Source organism: Schistocerca nitens, chromosome 2 (assembly GCF_023898315.1).
Source record: "Schistocerca nitens isolate TAMUIC-IGC-003100 chromosome 2, iqSchNite1.1, whole genome shotgun sequence".
In the NCBI taxonomy this organism is placed as follows: Eukaryota; Metazoa; Arthropoda; class Insecta; order Orthoptera; family Acrididae; genus Schistocerca; species Schistocerca nitens.
This window is the reverse complement of record NC_064615.1, coordinates 635,899,523-635,917,837: the sequence shown is the minus strand read 5'-3', so window position 1 is coordinate 635,917,837 and position 18,315 is coordinate 635,899,523. Positions and strand designations below refer to the sequence as shown.

At 39.3% G+C, this 18,315-nt stretch overlaps 1 protein-coding gene across 1 annotated transcript in view; it reads left to right on the top strand.

The window, feature by feature from the left end:
• LOC126235216 (transcription factor SOX-21) overlaps positions 1 to 18,315 on the top strand; it is a 169,551-nt gene that overhangs the window by 106,349 nt on the left and 44,887 nt on the right. The gene's annotated exons all lie outside the window — the stretch shown is intronic.

Sequence of the window (18,315 nt, the reverse complement as noted above, 5' to 3'; positions counted from 1 at the left end):
CATCATTCTCATCTCCCTGACTCTTTGTTTGGTGCTCTCTGCCAAAGCACCTGCCCATACTTTCCTGCTCCTCTCCTTTTTTCCCCACCTCCCTGCCCCACAATCTCCTGATATTGTGCCTGTTGGCCCTGAACAAAAGAACGATACAAATATAGGATATGAGAGGGTAGTAAGAATCGAACCCGAGCCAAAGGCTGAGCAGTGCGCTATGATCTACGCAGTGAGAACAATTGACAGTAACTGAAGCATTAGCCGGAAGTTCTCTATTCTAATTCAAGAACGGAAAAAAACTACTGGGTTAGATTGACACCAATGAACCTCCGATTATCTAAAGGAACTAACTCCTCTATATAAAGCACCGGTTTGCAAATGAGTTAATGTCTTACGTATTTGACCTTAAGCAGGTAATCGAGTATAAGCTTAGGAATGGCTTGAGATTATTCTAAATGTTTGTTAAAAGTCGTCAACTGCTGTCATGATCTAACACTGGATGAGATGGCCTATAGTCTTGATAATTCGCTCTCCACTGCAAGCAAAAGCTAGTTTTCCATGCATCTCAATGTTTATGATGTCACATCTCCCGAACTTTGTGTCGTACAATGATTAAGCTAGTAGTAAAAAAGAAATAAATTGAAACCTCATGCCTGATGATGAAATTTTACTGCAAAACATCGAAAATGTAGTTGGCGATAAACTGTTTTCCTATTATTATTTTGTGCGCGATGTCGAGGGAAAAAGTTTGGTAAAAGTTTGAAATTATGTGTAAATTTTTTTCGTAGTTGCTAAATACTCTCATTGTGAAATATTGGATGAATATAGTATGGCTAAATGGCATACCATGAACTCCGCTTCCTCAAGACATATACACAGTTTGTAATATTTGAAGTGCTATGTTAAAATAAGACCGTACATTTTAATGAGTAGGCAATAACAGAATTTTAAATTTTATTTTTTGTCAAAAATTATATTAGATATTGAAAACAATTTGTTGCCCCTAGGAGCCGTTAGAAAGGTTACCAGCAAATGCTACCGTGCACCATGAATCATAGGCCGCGTTAGCCTTTAATACCTTCTAGTTGCTACTACACTACTGGAATACGATGATCTGAATTTTAAACACAGGTCATGACGGCTCGGCAAGTAGATACTGAGATGGCTGCCACTTCGCTATGGATATTTTCCTTTAGCTGCTCCAGAGAAGTCGGATTATTGACATACACCTTAGATTTGACATATCTCCATAGTAAAAAAATCCTTGGTGTTCAGATCTGGACTGCGTGGGGGTCAATTTATGTCACCCTACCTGGAGACCAATTTGCCATGGAAAATTTCACGAACTCTCAGTGCAGACGTGCTGGATGTGCGTGCTGTGGCTCCGTCTTGCTGAAACCGTGTTCTTTGGCTACAACCAGGAATGTTTGGGAATTCAGACACCAAAAAATCATTTAACATCGTCCCATAGCATTCTGAACTCACTGTAACTGCGCGGCCGCGTTCGCCCTCCAAAAAGTACATGCCAGTTATTCCTCGAGCCGACATCGCATCCCATACAGCAACTTTTGTTGAATGAAGAGGTTTCTCAGGCTTCTGTTTAGCATTCGTTGCACTCCAGTAGCGGCAGTTTTGCCTACTGACGTGACCGTTCAGGTGAAAATGAGCCTCCTCAGAAAACAAGATGATGTTAAATAAAGGACAGTCATTGACACCACTAAGAATTGCAGTCTGGGTTTGCCTTAATTCTTGCATCAATTGTATTTAGTAATACAGTTTAAGGTCTTTTTGCAGAATTCGGCGCAGTGTTGATCTATGCACAGTTAAAGAACTTGTGCCCTTATGAATGGAGAGGTTAGAATCGTCACGAACAGACCGATTTACACGATCCACGATTCGCCCATTCTTGAAGATTTTGGTCGCTCGGATTTCGGTTTGGCCAGCGTTGAAGTCTCCTCAAACGTTTTGAGCCATTTCCGGATAAGGGGAACACTTGGAGTGTCATTTATATTATGCAATCCACGATCACTGCAAGATTTCCTCCACGTTACAGTCGCTGAATCACAGTTTTTGTAAAAGTCTCGCACACAGAATGCGCAGTCCGCTTCCGAGAAGTGCTCCATATCGACTGAATACCAAAAAGCCAAGGAATCGATGAATATACCCACCACTCTCTATATATTTGTTGGGCACGCGCAGACAGCTCTTCAAATACAAACTTTCTTTTGAGAAAACCTGTATAATTAAACCAATGACAGAAGCAAGGATGGGGGAATGGAAGAACGGATGGAGGCCGACAAGGCTGTCTGTGGACGACCATGAAACAAATTAGTGAAAAATGTCCTAAGCATAATAACTGAAGCATGTAAAAATTTTCTTGTTGTTTTTAATGTTGTGATCTTCATTGCGAAGATTGATTTGGTGCAGATCTTATGCCAGTGTATCCTGCCTGCGTAGCTGCTGCAGCCTACTCCTACCTGACCCTTCGTAACTGCAGCCACCTACATCCATTCGAACCGGCTTACTGGAACTGACGATTCCGTGCTGCAACAAATTGTGTCCTATCAACAGATCTTTGCTTTTAGTCAAGTTGTGGTATTTATTTCTTTTTCATCAGTTCTATTCGAATATTCTAATTACTTATTTTATCTTCTCAAATACTTTAGTGCTCTTCAGTAGTACATAATTTCAGAAGTTCATATTCTCTTCTTTTCTAAACTGTTTATCATCCATGTCTCACCCTCGTACAAGAACCCTCAGGTTAGAAGGATACAGCATTCCTGGAAACCAAAAGCATCCTATTGCGTGTTACACACACGTCTAGCGCTTAGGCCTAGAATGAGTTACAAATTGTGATAAATTTGCTTAAATATATAAATACAAACGTGAATAAAATTCTGTCACTGGCTTGTACTGTATGAAATGTAAGAAAGGTTTGCAGCTCAGTACGCAGCAAGGTTGCTTTCAAAAATATAACATTGTCTCGGAAACATACTCTTCACATCAACTGAGGCAATAGAGAGGCTCACAGCTTGAACACCAGATGCAGCAGGAACTCCTACTGTTATTGTTTGTGCACAAGCTTGTGTAGTCTACATTGAAACGGCATTATCGTCTGTCTACATTTTTTCCGCATGAAGGAGCCGACAAGAGCTAAATTTTAAACGCGAGAATCTGCTCCGACAGCCTCGACATATGTCACTTATCGGAAAAGCTGTTACCTTTTTCTTCATTTATTTACTATATGTATGTTTGAAACGAAGCTAAATACTCACATTGATGAGCGTTGCCAGTTGTTGGAAAGCCTCTTATTATATTCTGAATTCTATTAGGATAATCATTTTGTAAGGTACTTGGAAGAGCAAATTGAACGGAATGGACAGTGTCTTGAAAGGAGGATATGATGAACATCAACAAAAGCAAAACGAGGGTAATGGAATGTAGTCGAATTAAGTCGGGTGATGATGAGGGAATTAGATTAGGGAATGAGACACTTAAAGTAGTAAAGGAGTTTTGCTATTTGGGGAGCAAAATAACTGATGATGGTCGAAGTAGAGAGGATATAAAATGTAGACTGGCACTGGCAAGGAAAGCGTTTCTGAAGAAGAGAAATTTGTTAACATCGAGTATAGATTTAAGTGCGAAGAAGTCGAAGTATTTGTATGGAAGTGAAACATGGACGATAAATAGTTTGGACAAGAAGAGAATACAGGGTGTTACAAAAAGGTACGGCCAAACTTTCAGGAAACATTCCGCACACACAAATAAAGAAAAGATGTTATGTGGACATATGTCCAGAAACGCTTAATTTCCATGTTAGAGCTCATTTTAGTTTCGTCCACCTACGCTCAATGGAGCACGTTATCATGATTTCATACGGGATTCTCTACCTGTGCTGCTAGAACATGTGCCTTTACAAGTACGACACAACATGTGGTTCATGCGCGATGGAGCTCCTGCACATTTCAGTCGAAGTGTTCGTACGCTTCTCAACAACAGATTCGGTGACCGATGGATTGGTAGAGACGGACCAATTCCATAGCCTCCACGCTCTCCTGACCTCAACCCTCTTGACTTTCGTTTATGGGGGCATTTGAAAGCTCTCGTCTACGCAACCCCGGTACCAAATGTAGAGACTCTTCGTGCTCGTATTGTGGACGGCTGTGATACAATACGCCATTCTCCAGGGCTGCATCAGCGCATCAGGGATTCCATGCGACGGAGGGTGGATGCATGTATCCACGCTAACGGAGGACATTTTGAACATTTCCTGTAACAAAGTGTTTGAAGTCACGCTGGTACGTTCTGTTGCTGTGTGTTTCCATTCCATGATTAATGTGATTTGAAGAGAAGTAATGAAATGAGCTCTAACATGGAAAGTAAGCGTTTCCAGACACATGTACACATAACATATTTTCTTTCTTTGTGTGTGAGGAATGTTTCCTGAAAGTTTGGCCGTACCTTTTTGTAACACACTGTAGAAGCTTTTGAAATGTGGTGCTACAGAAGAATGCTGAAGATTAGATGGGTAGATCACGTAACTAATGAGGAGGTACTGAATAGAATTGGGGAGAAGAGGAGTTTGTGTCACAACTTGACTGGAAGTAGGGACCGGTTGGTAGGACATGTTCTGACGCATCACGGGATCACAAATATAGCATTGGAGGGCAGCGTGGTGGGTAAAAATCGTAGAGGGAGACCAAGAGATGAATACACTAAGCAGATTCAGAAGGATATAGGTTGCAGTAGGTACTGGGAGGTGAAGAAGCTTGCACAGGATAGAGTAGCATGGAGAGCTGCATCAAACCAGTGTCAGGACTGAAGACAACAACAACAACAAGATACCTTCTTGATTGTTCTTGGTAAGTGTCGTCCCCAAACGATATAATGAATTCTTATAAGTGCATATTAACTGTTCTGGTGCAACATCATTGTATTAAAGAGTCCTGAAATTCAAAATTTGTGACACAAGTTTCCGTGCATCTATACAACAATAACACAGATGTTCTGAAATAGTAGCTATGCAAAGAAATATTTCCTATGAGCAGGAATTACTAAAGCTTCAAGCAGTTTATTATTCTTTCTCCTTTCATCTTAAAACACATTAATTACAGCAACGAAAAGCAAGTCCTCTCCGTTTAAGAATACGTCATCTAGAAAATGTAAAGGCATCCACGCTTCCATGAAATGCAATATGTTTCGATAGTTTAATAAATTGGCTACCATCCGTTAATGAAAGTGCTCAGCTATTTCTTTTAAATAAGAAACAGCACATACTTCTATACTGACAATTACCTCCGGCGGAAGGCAACCGGTCTGCTGATAGCAATAAGTCAGTTTGGCGAAATATCACACGATTTGGACGACGCCATTTAGCTGACTACCCGAGAATATTTCAAAATATACATACACCGGGAGGGCCTAAATTTCATACATAGTTTACCGTTTATCGATAAATGTTGTCGTATGGTCGCAGCTCACTTTATGGAAATAAGTTGATACGCCCCGTCTTGAATGCCATTCCATCAACTGTAATTCGTCTGCAATATTGCAGTTCACCAGTTTACTATGCGTTTCATTCTTCTCAAGCTGCGATATAGCTCCATAATGTGAAAAGTTTTGCTACGCTCTCTCGGGGCACCGTTAGCACCTCCACCGAACTCGCAAGAACTTATTTCGTGGACTGCAAGTTGCGTTATTTGTTTTTCTCAATTTCTTAAAAGTTTCGTTGATATAAATGTCATGTGTCAGTAATTACATTGTAAAGACTGGCTGTCACAGATTTTTGATCGCATAAAATTTATATTTCAAATGTGAAGCGTGTCCCATGGCTGTGACTTGTGACAGCGCATCTTAAATTATAATTTTTCCTCCCGTATATTAAGTTCTAAGAAATTATGTTTGGTCTTATGACTAATATCAGAGTAGTTTTTGCATTAAACATGCCGTTTAGATTCGTATTACGACACAGATGACGTTACAGGGACGACACTTGAGTCTGAGATAACTGCTTCCTCTCTTATTCCATCTGTTTGAATTTACGTAACATGCAGTCACAGACAGTATCTTCTCGTATTCTGCATGTTAATAAAGTGAAAGGTAGCATAACAATGTGTCATCGGAGAGTATATATTTTCTACAAGAAATGTCAGAGGTAAATGTATGACTTTTTTCCACACGATAATCTTCCAAACGGAAAATAACCTACTGTTCGTTACAGACTAAATACGCAGTACTGAACCCAACATAGCTTTGAAGAAAGAGTAACGATGTTCGCTAAAATTTCTCTGTGGGTTAAAATAGAGAAGAATGATATCCTGCCATTTGTATACGGGGCAGTGTATTTAGATAAAACAGATACTAGTAAATTAATACACAAATCTACGTTACAAAGTATAATGTTATCAAGGAAATGTTGTCCTCAGATAAGTTAGTATTTCATAATGGAGCACTGGTTTTATGCTAGATGCAATATAATGTTGGTAATGTGACTTACATTATTGTTTTCACTTACCTTGAGAGGTCTGGACTGCAGTGACATATCTAAAATCGTTGTCAGAAAACTTCGTTCGTTTCCACATATAATATGCTATGTAAATACGTCTACGGTGCTGGAAGTTTCCTCTTCGTTACATAAACTCATATTCAGATTATTGCAAATAACTCCGTCTCGACTTTCATTTTAGGCCTTTCGATGTGATTGTCCAAATAACATTCGTTCTGTTGCTGTGAATAGACGGCGAACGCTACGTCACGACGCACGGTACACTATTTTGACCTCCGATGTCTTAGCCAGTACAATTTTTTCACCTGCGTTATGTATACAGTTATTTGGTTATCGTTATCTTGTTTATACTGTTGAATTATGTTACTAACGAGCACTGACAACGCCACAGATTTCAAAACCGCAGATTCAACGTTACCACGCTGAAATTTATGGAGGTAAAAAAGAAAAAACAAAAAACAAAAAAAAGAAGGGAGCTGTCATTACGTCACAGACTTGAAGCCGACATCCGCCATCTTATGTAGCCCAAAGCATTAGGTTCAACGCATTAATATCTCTATGATCGATCGCGGTGATACTTCCCCCCTGATGTCACTCTGACGCGTCCGTGCTTTGTTTTGACTATTGGTGATATCTATCGACTTTGTTGGTCATCGATTGTGCGGGGACGTAGTTGTTTCATCAAAACTCCCAGTTTGCTGTGTTTATGAGTGTACTAACCAATTTGATGGTCTTCTAAAGTTGAAAGGAATTAAATTTCATTTGTAAGCGGAGCCATTCAAGCAATATTTTCTTTTGTATATATGAATTATTTTTGCACTGTTTACGCTTATGGTTATGGTTTTATTTCTGTCATTTAACTTTAGATTTGCATTACTTTACTCAGTGTCGTTTCTTCTCTTCTTTACGTTGTTTTTCATTGGCCTCCAAATCGCAAACGCTCCGCCATGCGAGCCACGTTGTATCAACCGTCTCGTCTCCGCAAAGCGCTCGGCTACGTAACCGTGCTGATTGTTGGAGCAGCATCTCGTGCCCTAAATTCCTCTCGCCGATAATTATTCTTTGTTTAAGTTTCCTCTCCTTTAAAAAAGATTCTGACATGAACAACCGGGAACAGCGGTCATGTGTATGTGAGTTTTGTGTATGAATGTGCATATGTGCTTTGCTCCCTTTCTGAAGAAGGCTTTGGCTGAAAATATGCCAACACTCTTTTCGTCGTGCCTGCCTGTTGTTCAGTGAGTGAGGAGCAGTCTATCCCTTGCACAGTATAGTCATTTCCTCATGAAGTTTGTTATAAATAATCCTACTGCACTTCAGAATGAATGATGATGTACATAATTACAATACCAGGGGAAGAAAATGATATTCATTACGCCGCATTAAGGTTTCTGTAGACAAACAGGGGTTCACAATGTGACAGCGAAAAGTTTCGATCAGTTATCCATGGATATAAAATTCCTGACATACAGCTAAATTAAAATTTGAAACTAAACTGAGAAAGTTTCTCTTTGACAACTCGTCCTATTCCGCAGAAGACTGTAATGTGTGAATCATGATGAGGAGGAATTAGTAATATCTGTCTGTTTTTACTTACAAAACAAAAAAGTAATAAATGATTAGCATGGACGCATAGTTACAAATAACTGATATCAATATGTAATGACTCGTTCCACATCATTTCGATTTGTCGTGAAAATGCTACATGGAACATGAAACAAACTAAGTAGCTAACCGTTTGTATGTCAGAAAGCATGGTGTAGGCTTGTATACTTTGAAAACCTCAAAATGAAATTCAAAAGTAAAACCAAGCAGGTGATTAAATTACACGTACATTACAATTGTGCTATGTTTGGTTCTGACAGAATTACCGGCGAGAAATATTCCGGGAAAAGAGGCAGATAGGCTACTCATGGACAGGTACATCTTCTACAGGTGAAGCTATAATTACTAAAAAAATTACTAACGTTCATATTAAGGCAAAATATCCATTTTACGGGGTCTTACGTGTTCGAGACCATTCCCTTAATCACATTTATAGCATTCCACAATGTTGGAAGATGTTTAAAAAGTTATGTAGCTGCACATTGCTAGTATTTACCAGATACTGAATGATGTATCATAGTTAAGATTTCAAACTTAGAATAAGTGTAAACCACAATGAGACTAATGCACTGACAAGCTAATAAAAAAAAGAATGTTTTGCATGACGATATATCTCTATGCAGTTTTGTTTCGTTGATATTTCATTAATCGCTCACGTTGCTGACATGCACAAGACACGATGATTCCTTCCTCATTGACATGTTTGTTGGCTAGCAAGAAAATTGCAAACGTGAGCATTAAAATGTTGTGCAAACGAGTTGAAAGCAGAAACTGTGATGAACAGGAAGCAGTACCAGTAACCGAACAAGCATTTGCTATCGATTCAAATATACTAAAACTGAAATAAAACGCATAACGAAAGCATCTTTTTGACATACCATCATTCTCATCTTGATTGTTCGAAATATATCACCAGAAACAAGGTACATTAACGAAGCGAAATGTGTCGTATTACTAGAGCAAATGCGCATTCAGTAACAGAAAAACGTTCGAAATTGCTTTCCTTACACTATATTACTCATGTACGCACCGTAATTTTTAGTTTTAAAAAGAGCTATTGCGTTTACGCGACAGAAATAAAGAACAAGAACCAATCGCAAACATTAGTCTGCAATTGTTTTGGGCTGTTTAAGATGGCAACAGACCCTGGCAACACTCTGGCTTCGAAACAACGTACAGCGTAAGTCTATAGCGCCATCTCCCTTCTTTTTTTTTTTCCTCCATCCTGAAGTACGATCCACCATACTCTTTTGTTTAGTCGTCCGTCTTCCAAAGATCTTCACTTGTAAGTGGAGGCAAAACATATTCCACTACAGCATCACAGCGTTGACCATTATAAACATTTAGTGCTGTTTGTAGTAAGAAGTGTGTAAGTCAAATACAAGTCATGAAAAGCATTTTTCACAGCTAATAACTTTATCGTATTAAGTTCAATCGTAATAACGGTAAAACTAAAGAGAATCCAGAGGTATAACTCAGTATCGTCAGTATGTAAGACAACGATGTTCATTATTTATTGGAATAAAATAATACAGCAGGGAAAACACTTCTGGGGACAAGGAAATGCTACAAATGTCTTGCGACTGTAAACAAAAATATTTAGCGTGTTTTCGCAAACGTTGCTGACTTTTCCATTTTTTTCCTCACCGAGGTGTGCTGTCTGCCAGTAGCAAACAAAGAGAATTATTAACATCGCGATGCGGCTTGGTTACCCTTAGCTATCGAGACTAGGCCCTCAGTAATTGGTGGATTACGCAGCAAACATCGACGTTGGCGTAACAGAGAATTTCCATGGCGACGTTCCCCGTTACACAACATAATAAGGCAACGACTTCCCTTTATTGTTATTTTTTGTTCGCGGAATAATCCAGATATGGTGAGGTACGGCAGGACAAAGGACGTGATGCAAACAAGATATATTTTCTGCAGAGATCAGACATAAAGGCTGGGAGAGCTATTCTCACGCAATGATTGATGTACTTCAGAGAACGATCAAGTATAGCGTGAAACTTACACCTTACTATCTAGAAAAATGCTGCTTGAAGAACTGTGAGTGTTTTGTAGTCATCAGTATGAAGAGTGGGTTGATCATCACCGGCGTTTTTTAGGAGCGGTAGTTTCAATGGGAACATGCATTTATTGTGGTAATTAGACCGAAATCCGTTGCATGTACCGGCTTGAAAAGAAGTTAGATCTGTTCGTTCATATACTGTGGAAGAAAAGCATATTAGGCGTGTCAAAAAGGAGGAAACGTTCTATACCGGGGAAGGCAACGTAATACTTTCCAACTACTAAGCTGATATTTACTTAGCCATCCTTTCTACTTATTCATTCCGTAATATTAAGATAATAATTGCCTGTATGCCTTGACAGATGCATTTGTAATTAAATATTCTTTGGCATCCGTTAACACCCTACGCTTTCAGTCACCAACATAAGAGACGGAATCTAACGGCTAATTTAAATGCCGGTTTTCCTTAGCAAAGAAGGAAAACTATTTCGAGAAACTTAATCCTGGGTGGACGGGCGGAGATTTAAACCACAGCCCTCCAGAAAACGAATCCAGTTTCGTTTAATGCTCCACCTCGTCGGTGCTGTTCCACACTTAGGTCGAGAACAGATTTCTCTGTATACAGAGAGTTCCAGCTAACACTAATTCCTTCGTGTACCCTGTGGTAAGTTCGAGGTTTTGAGGATAACCATCCAACAAAACAACCACAGCATGCTCAAGAATAACCGGCGGGTTTCTGTGACCTTATTAACCTTATACATAAAGACATCTTAAATTTTGTAAATGGAAAAACGACCTTCGACTGTGTTCCAGAACAGCGGTTATCAGTGTCGTCATGTCGCAGAACTGGCGAGAAATGTCGGATGCAAAATTCATTTATAATGTTCATTTCTATTTATTTCTTTTTACTGCAGCCAACAGAACGACGTCCAGTCCATGGAGAAGATTATGCCATGCTTAACGCTAAAAAACTTGATCAGTTATGTATTGCCCTTCGAATAATCAAGTTCAGTGGAACGAATATGTAATATAGATCAATGTTGTTGAAACAAAATTCATTTCCATTGTATTTGACGAAAACAAGCAAAGACTTTTATTTACTCGTATTCCGTCAGCTTCATTGGTACCATTCGTATTCTGGGCGCGTTTTCTCGAAGCAAAACTTTCAATAATTTGAAGACTTTCGGCACAAATGTTGAATAGACAGGTGTGACAGTTCCTACGTTGAAAAAGATTTGCATTTATTTCTGCCTCACCTGATGCATCTTGCTGATACTCTCTATATATTAATAGCATGTCAATCATTTCTTCATTACTAAATGTTTCGCTGGCCTTGAAACTACCAACGATTTAATAACATTTAGAAATGTAAATTTTTACGATGATCATCGTGTAATCGAAATTCGGCCTATCTTTTAACAAACCTGATATATGAAAACATTAGATGCCGTGTACTTCATTCAAATCCCAAGGAAGTCAGTATACATCTGATCAAATATACAAAATGTCGGTAAAACTGTTTATCGTATTGATTGGCTCGGATTTCAGGTAGTCGGCTTTTCAAGCAGCAACAAGAGTAACAGCTAACCAGAATTTTAAATGCATTCTTCCTCTGTAATTATTTATCAGACTACGAATTTGTCTCGCAGAGGTATCTTCCTTTCGAGTGAAAAAGTAATATAGCTCTGCGGTTAATAAGGGTAGAAAAAAGTTGCCCACTATTTTCTAAGCCACTCATAATTACTCGTCTAAACTGAATCTTCCATTAACATGTAGAATATTTTTAAAAAAGTTAGAGGTGAATATTTCACTGAATAAGATAGACTGACAAATCATCTAAAAATATCATGAGTGTGCCATCTCTCATTTCAGGCCAACACATTCATGGAATACATAGAACCAGTGGATGTTGTCAGATTCGTCAATGGAATAAAGTGTACAGACTAATAAGTGTGTTGCCGTTGGACCGTGATCACAAAATCGCATCTCATTATTTCACAGCGTGCAACATGTCGTTCATCCAAAGATAATGGGCGGACATATTTTACTTTATATCCAATACGTTTTCCCAAACATTTATTTAATATTCTACAAATTATCTGACTTCGACAATGAATGTAATACAACAGTGAACTTGCGGCATCCTAGAGCTGAAAACGTCATCTTCATTAAATAGACGATTTACTGACTTTGTGTCGTTTCTTCTCCGTTTATTAATTTTTAAATAGACTTTTTGTACACATGTTGGTAACCCGAAAAGTGAAATGAACGTTTTCATTCATCATTACGAGGAATTTTGTATGCTTCATGTTTGACATGTATGCTCTGAAAATTCCATTACGCCTCTCTGAAATAATTTTCTTATTTGTGTCTACAATCCATAACACTATAAAATAACAAGCACTTGTGAATATTTCTACCTATCGATTACAAAGACGTGTAACAAATACTATCAGTAAATTATTACGTACGTTAGGTCTGTTTCCTTCTCGTGAGTCAACTTATGCCCGACGAATTCTTTTCTAATATCATTGTCGCTCAGTTTCTAGTGTTCTTTCCTAAAATGTTCAGCATTGAATTCCCGAGTCGTTAACGTTTTACACCTTTTTATATCAGCGCACACTCTTTTTTCCATTCCAGTGAGCTTGTTTAGTGACGTTTTGAGAACATTAAACTCCTAAATTTTCAGGAACTTCAGTTAGCCAAACAGACAGATAAATTTGCACATAGTGGTTTGTTGTTGCCATTCTTTACGATTACGGACGTAACGGCTATACTGACAAATATTTGTCATGTCTGTATCCTGGTGAATATATGTGCTTTTTCAGGCTGGTATTAAGACTGGATACGTAATGACCTAGGTTTTTTAAGGGAGCAGTAAGATATTTTTTGTTGCGATCAATAGCACGTAAATCTGTGATCAGAAGTGAATATCAGACAGTGAATAGTACTTCTTTTTTTAAATTTATTCATTTATTTATTCCGACCTTTGGTGATGTTTACCACACAGTAACGCAAGTGCAGGATGAGAAGCCGGCCGCGGTCGCCTTGCGGCTCTAGGCGCTTCAGTCCGGAACCGCGGGACTGCTACGGTCGCAGGTTCGAATCCTGCCTCGAGCATGGATGTGTGTGATGTCCTTAGGTTAGTTAGGTTTAAGTAGTTCTAAGTTCTAGGGGACTTATGACCTCAGATGTTGAGTCCCATAGTGCTCAGAGCCATTTGAACCTTTTTTTTTTTTTTTTTTTTTTTTTTTTTTTTTTTTTTTTTTTTTTGCAGTATGAGATGGCTAAGACAGGCCACACAAAATAGATCTAGGATGAATATATCGGAGTTCGAGGTGCGGTTTTAGCCAAGTTATAGTGGACAATATGGCGAATTTTCCGACATTCGCAAATAACTTTTATCGTTTGTAGTAACCAAATTACGGCACCGACTTTTTTCTGGTGGAATTATATTACTTTTCTTTGGCATTTGAGTGTAGCTTCTTAGACAACTTCAACGTCGTAACATGTGTAGGACATGATCAAATAGTACAAAGATAATAGCGCCGCAAAGCACTGTCCCGCCGTCGGGAGAAGAGATTCCACAAACGCCTGCCCTGTTGTACCAAATGTAAGCACGCAACTCGGGTACGGTTAGTGTATTTATTATTAGGGCTGTCGTACCAAGTGCTCAAATATTGACCTTGAGCAGTGCTACACGCTATATTAAGTGATTCTGGAGAAACACTACTGCACGTTGAACAACATCTGGAGTTAGCGACAGCACAAGGCCGTATCACAAAGCATATTATACCTTCGGGAGTCGTCAGTGTTTCCTAACAGACCTCTTGTTTTAGATTTCGCCACAAAATCTGCAGATGTAGACGTAATTTAGGGAGTACCGCAAGGAAGCGTGATAGGACCTTTATTGTTTACAATATACATAAATGACTTAGTTGACAACATCGGTAGCTCCGTGAGACTATTTGCAGATGACACGGTTGTCTACAAGAAAGTAGCAACATCAGAAGACTCGTACGTACTCCAGGAAGACCTGCAGAGGATTAATGAATGGTGCGACAGCTGGCAGCTTTCCCTAAACGTAGATAAATGTAATATAATGCGCATACATAGGGGCAGAAATCCATTCCAGTACGATTATGCCATAGGTGGTAAATCATTGGAAGCGGTAACGACCGTAAAATACTTAGGAGTTACTATCCGGAGCGATCTGAGGTGGAATGATCACATAAAACAAATATTGGGAAAAGCAGGCGCCAGGTTGAGATTCATAGGGAGAATTCTAAGAAAATGTGACTCATCGACGAAAGAAGTAGCTTACAAAACGCTTGTTCGTCCGATTCTTGAGTATTGCTCATCAGTATGGGACCCTTACCAGGTTGGATTAATAGAAGAGATAGACATGATCCAGCGAAAAGCAGCGCGATTCGTCATGGGGACATTTAGTCAGCGCGAGAGCGTTACGGAGATGCTGAACAAGCTCCAGTGGCGGACACTTCAAGAAAGGCGTTACGCAATACGGAGAGGTTTATTATCGAAATTACGAGAGAGCACATTCCGGGAAGAGATGGGCAACATATTACTACCGCCCACATATATCTCGCGTAATGATCACAACGAAAAGATCCGAGAAATTAGAGCAAATACGGAGACTTACAAGCAGTCGTTCTTCCCACGCACAATTCGTGAATGGAACAGGGAAGGGGGGATCAGATAGTGGTACAATAAGTACCCTCCGCCACACACCGTAAGGTGGCTCGCGGAGTATAGATGTAGATGTAGATGTAGATGGAAGTACGGACGTGTTAAGTCCGGTGAGTGTGCAGACAGTATTGCGTTTCCTGAACGACAGCTCCAGTGCTCTCCAGAGGCTCTGCCATTACATGCGCAGAATGGGAGGATATCCGTCATGTTGGTAACACACTGATTGCGCTATGTCCAGTGGGGTGTCTTCCAATAACTGCGGTAGGAGCATATCTTAGGAAATCGAGAGACTTGACTGTGTTTAGATTCCCTCCAATAAAACTGGGACCAGTGGTGCGGGTCATGAAAAACAAGCATCAAACGTTGATAGACAAACAGCGTTGTTCGTATTCAGGTCTTTGCTTCAGCACAGATTTCCAAATGACGATTAGTGCACACTGTGAAGATTGACTTGCCCGTGATCTGTAAACAATGCTTCTCCGTTAATCAAAATTCTGTTTAGGTACACCGCATCTCTCCACTTTTCGTAGATAACATTCGGAGAACTGAAATCAGTCTTGGGAGTCATTGCCACGAAGCTCTAGATGCAGCGAAATGTGAAGAGTAAAATGCGATGGAATGTAGTGTTCGCAGAACACTCGTTCGGTTGATCCCTCTCGTACTTCCGATACGCCTCTAAAAGATATTTGCATCGTGTGTTATTGCTGCTGAAATGTTAGTTTCATTTCTTTCATCAGCTGCTCCTCTTTTTCCTTGACGTGTTTTGGTCTCCACATTTGCAGTTTCTTAACTACTTTTTTATAATATTTGCAAAGACCGACCGTAAGTGCTTGGCACGGTCTGGATACTCTTCAGCGTAAATCCGCATGGCTGCTCTAATAGTGTGGCGACATTCACCATTAACGGTATTCACTTTTGCTACAGCCGTATACATTGTGAATGTCTCAGTACCTTTACGAGCAAGTTATCTGAATGCCACAACAGCAGAGCAGAGACTGATGGACTTCAAGCGCACAGGAAAAGAGAAGAACCAAATCTGAATTAACGTGCTTGCTTACGTTCGGTATAATAGGGCAGACGTTTGTGGAATCCCTTCTCCTGATGGCAGATAGTGGTGTGCAGCTCTGTTATCTTGGTACTGTTTGATTAAGTCCCCTCCATGTTATGTCGTTGTAGTTCTTTTAGAAGCTGCTTTCAAATGTCACAGAAAAAGTATATGATTCCATTAGAAAAAAACACTCCAAATGATAAGTTACTTGCGAACGTTAGGAAATACGACATATTGTCCTCGGTAACTTGGAGAAACTGCATTCCGATATATTTATTCTGGATGCACAGGCTGTTTCAAAATCAATAGCATTTATTATATTCAACCTATAGTTATAAATAATACAGCAAATGAAAGATCAACTCTAAACAGTTTTTTTACAGGTGTCCAATGTGAACACGATTCGTCAGGTATCGAGTTGATAGGAGAGTTCTTCCCAGACCTTGATCATTGGGTCTGGAGTAACTGTAGTAACAACGCTGTTTCTAAAGTGGAGTAGATCAGCTGGTAGCGGAGTCACATACATATGGCCTTTTATATACACCAAAAGGTAAAAATTGTATGGCGTCAGTCGTGTGTGAACGTGGAGGTCATGCAAAACAAGCTGTGTCATCCGGCCGCTTGCGACCAATCCAGCGGTCGGGTACAACGTCGTTTAACCAGTTGCATAGTGAGTTAAGCCAGAGAGGCTGCGCACCATCCTGCTGCCAATAAAATTTCGTGCTAGAGCTTCTTCCAGATGAGGAAAGACCCATAGTTCTAGTGCATCGAGGTAACGAACACCAGTTACAGTTGCTTCACTAAAAAACAAAGGCCCATAAACATCCCGCCGGGATGTGGCACGAAAATCATTCAATTTTTGGAAGTCTAATTGCAATTGTACAATCTCGTGGGAATTTCCTAACCCCCAGATACACACATCATGTGTTTTCACATTTCGACTTAGGTGAAACGTCAATTCATCATCGCGGAAGACGACATTATCCAGACAATCGCCATCGTCATGCATAACATTTCGTTTTCAAAGTTGGCAAGTAAGCCGTAGTCTATTGGCTTTAGCGCTTGTAACAACTGAAAAAGTTGGACATAGTTTTAAGCGTCTCCTTAAAAGTCTTTAAACAGACGTCGCTGGAACTGCTAATTCACGACTTGCTTTCCGAAGTAATTTCTTGGGGCTACGCGTGAAAGACTCTCACTCGTTCAACACGTTATTCTGTCATTCTTGGTTCTCCCATACTCTTCCCTTTGTGTACAAGTATACAAACAAAACTGTTTGAGTTGCTCTTTCATTTGATGTATTATTTATAATCGTAACTTGAATTCAATAAATGCTACAAAGTCTTAAAACCCGTATAGTCATTTTGAAACACTCTGTATTTTGGGTGCCCTGTCTTAGCTACCTCACACTTTATATTACATTTTCTCTTCTAACAGTACTACAGTTTTCTTTAAATATCTGCTACAAATCGGTGTACTTCCTGACAACACAAAACAAAGTATATATTTTTGTTTTCTGGATATTCACAACTGTTCGGCAACACGTTCATGGTAAACAAATCCGCCACAGTTATAAAACTCTTTTATTGACCGAAGTCTTACAGGACGCCAAAGTTGTAAAATGCTTTTATTGACAGAAGTCTTACACAACAAAACTGTGGTGAATTTGCTTGCCATGAACAAAACGAAGTGCTTCTGTCACGAATTCGAAGTTCCGCCGATGTCGTACGGGTGACAGACTGGGCACTAGCTCAGTTGAAAGGTATGGAAAAGGGATTTGAAGCTATCTGCTGGAGGAACGATTCCCGCTTGTGCCTAAATGAGACCATTACAGGTATTTTTAACACGAAGTAGCTGTATTTTGTGTGAGTCTATATTCTGAAAGGTGATAATCACCCAAAGGTTTTTCCCGTCCTGACTACTCTTTCGTTAATTGTTTTTATAAATTGTTAGTCTCTTTGGTTCATTTATTTATTTTTTAATTATTATTATTAGCGTAACAACGCATATATGGAAAGAGTGAGGAGAAATTCTTTTAACAATGCTGTGCCTTTAATTTCTTTATCATCGTTACCTTTTAGTAAAAAAAAATGTATCTATGGAAGTCTTATTGTTCTGGATCTGGCCTACAATTTAAAGAACGATTTTTAGTAACTGCAACTCATGCTAAGGATCAATATATCTTTCCTACTTCATAGTTATTCAAAGTTGAAATTACTGTTTTATGATCACTGATGTTACAGTTCGTACAATCGTTCAAAAACACAAGTTTGCAGTGGATTTTATTTCTTACTAGAATGCTGTTTCATACCACGACTAGCCCAAGAACATGAGACTCTCATTAAAGAAAATTACGTTATCACTATAAAATTTAGCCAGATCAGAACGGAGCACAGCAAGATTCCTATCAGATTCGGTAAGTACATTAAATTATTTGCACTGTAATTTATATCC